Genomic DNA, 4,083 nt, shown 5'->3' on the forward strand with positions numbered 1-4,083 from the left:
TGTGCAAAAAGAGAAAGGGGGAATTGTTGCTATATTTTATATATTAGTAAAGGCCTGTATGCACAAACCAGCCTCTGGGTTAAGTCATAATATTAAGGGCTAAAATCCTTGAAACTTGCCTGCAGAAAGTAAAACAATATTCCTGTGTACAAGGATAAGAATGTAAACTTGTGTATACTAGCCAATAGTAGCTTGCTCTGCCCGCAAACCCTGTAGAACCCTATAAAAGATGTGTTAATAATAGAAATAAATGGCATTCACAATTACTTCTGTGAAGACTGGTGAATAGCTCGGGGGTCTTTCAATACCTGGCAGGCTCACCTTCGGTTCCACCTCGGTCATCTTGTTCAGCATTCTCTTGGTCCTCATGAGGACTCACTTGTCTCAGAGAGATCTCTCCCTGTTGTGCCCCCTCATCTTCTGTCTCACGCATCACGGGTGTCTGGATTTGGTTGGGAGCTGCTCTGCTCTGCTGCCTAGCCAGGTTGTATGTGTTTAAGGACAAGTCCTGGGCGCTTGTAATTGGAAATTTGTAATACAGGCTGTAGTTGGAGTCCAGCTGGTATTCTTATGTTGACACAAGTTGTCTGGTGCTGTGAAGTTACCCTGCAGCACTTTGACGTTTATCTTTCTTTCAGATGCAGACAGATTAAACCTCCCGGCAGAGCACCCCATCCCAGATGAGGGGGTTCCCCTGAGAAGGTCAGTCAAGGTTTTTCTTTGCAGCAGAGCTGCAAATGGTCACCTTGTTACAGCTCTGTTCTTTATTTTTGGGAAGTAAAGCTGGATAGCAGGGAAGGTGAGCATTGACAGGTAGACAGAAGCAATTGTGCTTGCTGGGGTCTCAGTTTCTGGTGTAACTGTAATCTCTTGTTGTTTTATTTTAGGTGGTCTACTTGTAAGATGTCCCAGCCCAGGATGCCTGAGGACTGGTGGGTCAAGGTCTAAGTGTGTTCTGCTGTTTAAGTCCCTGGTTTGCTGATAATCTTTTGTAATCTAAGATCAAATAAAAGAACCACATCATGAATCCCACCTTGCAGATCATGACACAAATTGACATCACGAACAGGATTCTGAGACACAGAAGGGGTTGCAGAGTTGTTGTGTAGTCAGTATCAGGGGAAGGACATTTCGCTTCAGCTGCCCCTAGCCTGCCACGCCGGTGAGCAGTGTCTAGAAAGCAAGGGAGGCGATTTGAATTTCTCACAAACTGCACATGCCTCGGTGCAAAGCACCCCACACTCGTTTGAGGGCTCTGTCTTCAGAACTTTACAGGGGATCTTTGAGTACAAGAGGTGGGACTAACTGTTTTTTTTCTGTTTGAAGTCCCTGGTTTGCTGATAATCTTTTGTATTCTAAGATCGAATAAAAGAACCACATCATGAATCCCACCTTGTGTGGGTGGGAGAAAAGAGTGCTTTTTTCCGCTCTGTCTTTGCAGGTGTTGCTGCTGCCCTGAGCATGCCAAGGAGCAGAGATGAGCAGGTAAGTTGGCATTTATGTGCTGAGAACCTTCCAGAAGGTCCTGGATGTGTCCCGAGGGTGCTGAACGCCTTCTAGTAAGTGCTGGATCCGTCCTGAGGGTGCTGAGCATCTTCCAGAAGGTCCTGGATCTGTCCCGAGGGTGCTGAACGCCTTCCAGAAGGTGCAGGATCCGTCTCGTGGGTGCTGAGCGCCTTTCTGAGGGTGCAGGATCCTTTCCGAGAGTGCTGAGTGCCTTCCAGAGGGTGCTGGATCCGTCCCGGTGATGCTGAGCACCTTCCAGAAGGTGCTGGATGCGTTCTGAGGGTGCTAAGCGCCTTCCAGAAGGTGCAGGATGCGTCCTGAGGGTGCTGAGTGCCTTCCACAAGGTGCTGAGAGCCTTGCAGAGGGTGCTGGATCTGTCCCGAGGGTGCTGAGAACCTTCCAGATGGTCATGGATGCTACCCAATGGTGCTGAGCGCCTTCCAGAGGGTGCAGGATTGGTCCAGAAGGTGCTGAGCACCTTCCAGAAGGTCACGGATCTGTCCCGAGGGTGCTGAGCGCCTTCCAGAAGGTCCTGTATCCATCCCGCGGGGTTCTAGACTATCCTGACTGGTGCTGAGGTTCTAGATCACCCCGGCGGGGTTCTAGACAATCCTGCCTGGTGCTGAGCGGTGCTGAGGTTCTAGATCTCCCTGTGAGTCCTGAGCGCCTGCCAAAGGGGGCAGGATGCATCCCGAGGGTGCTGAGTGCCTTCCAGAAGGTCCTGTATCCGTCTCACAGGGTTCTAGACTATCCTGACTGGTGCTGAGGTTCTAGATAACCTTGGTGGTGTTCTAGACTATCCTGCCTTGTGCTGAGCGGTGCTGAGGTTCTAGATCTCCCTGTGGGTCCTGAGCACCTGACAGAGGGTCCTGGATGCATCCCGAGGGTGCTGAGCACCTTCCAGAGGGTGTAGGATCTGTCCCGACGGTGCTGAGCACCTTCCAGATGGTCCTGGATGTGTATCAAGGGTGCTGAGCGCCTTCCAGAGGGTGCAGCATGTGTCCCGAGGGTGCTAAGCGCCTTCCAGATGGTCCTTGATGCATCCCAAGGGTGCCAAGCACCTTCCAGAGGGTGCAGGTTGCGTCCCAAGGGTGCTGAGCACCTCCCAGAAAGTGCTGGGTCTGTCACGAGGGTGCTGAGCGCCTTCCAGAAGGGGCTGAGCGCCATCCAGAAGGTGCTGGATGCGTCCCGAGGGTGCTAAGCGTCTTCCTTAGCGAGCAGGATGCGTCCCAAAGGTGCTGAGCGCCTTCCAGAGAGTGCAGGATGCGTCCCGAGGGTGCTGAGCACCATCCCGAGGGTGCTGAGCAACTTCCAGAAGGTGCTGGATCCGTCCTGCGGGTTTCCAGACTATCCTGTTTGGTGCTGAGCGGTGCTGAGATTCTAGATCACCCCGTGGGGTTCTAGACTATCCTGCCTGTTGCTGAGGTTCTAGGTCACCCTTGGGGTTCTAGACTATCCTGCAGGGTGCTGAGGTTCTAGATCTCCCTGTGGGTTCTAAGCCCGCAGGAGCAGCAGCAGCGCCCGCGCCAGGGCTGCTCCCATGGTGACACCGCGAGGGCAAGAAACCCCGGCACAGTTTAAGAGGAAAATGGCGGGATCGGGGAAAAATAAACAGGAATTGGGGGAAAATCAGGAATTGGGGGAAAAGGTGGGAATCAGGAAAATGGGAATTGGGGGCAAAAAATCGGGAATGGGGAAAAAAAAACGGGAATAAAGAAAAACCGGGAATAGGGAAAATCCCAGGAATCAGGAAAAGAAAAACCGAGAATCGGGGGGAAAAAAACTGGAATAAAGAAAAAACTGGGTATCGGGAAAATCACGGGAATCGGGGGGAGAAACGGGAATAAAGAAAAAACCCTGGAAATAGGGAAAAAGAAAAAAAAACGGGAAAGAAAACATCAAACCAGGAATAAAGAAAAAAAAGGGAATTATGGGAGAACCGGAAATTGGGAAAAAAGGTAATGGGATCAAAGGGAACAGGGTCAAAGGTCCCGAGGGTGCTGAGCACTATCCCGAGGGTGCAGGATGAGTCCCGAGGGTGCTGAGCACCGTCCCGAGGGGAAAACGGGGATTTGGGGTGGGAAAATGGGGATTTGGGGAGGGAAAATGGGAAGTGTCCCCACCCCAAGTGTCAGAAAGAGGATTTTGGGCAGGAAAAATGGGATTTAACCCTGTCCATGTCCCCAGGTGTCCCCAGGTGTGTCCCCAGGTGTGTCCCCAGCTGTCCCCAGGTGTGTCCCCAGTGTCACTCACGTTGTATTTCTGGAAGAAGGTCTGGTACCGGATGACATTGACCCAGACGAGCAGCGTGGATGTCCCCAGAAGGATGCTGCACACGTCGTAGTCTGAGAAGTTCTGTGGGGACACTGCGGGGACAGCGCGGGGACAGCGTGGGGACACCGCGGGGACAGCGCCATCCGGACAGGGCCAGCACCCAGGGGTCACAATGACCACCCAGGGGTGTCACTGTCCCCCCCTGCTGTCCTCAGGGGTGATGTCACTGTCCTGTTGCTGTCCCCAGGGGTGGTGTCACTGTTCCCAGAGATGGTGTCCCTGTCCCGTCACTGTCCCCAGGGA

The sequence above is a fragment of the Parus major genome, chromosome 22 (genome assembly GCF_001522545.3).
Source record: "Parus major isolate Abel chromosome 22, Parus_major1.1, whole genome shotgun sequence".
Lineage (NCBI taxonomy): Eukaryota > Metazoa > Chordata > Aves > Passeriformes > Paridae > Parus > Parus major.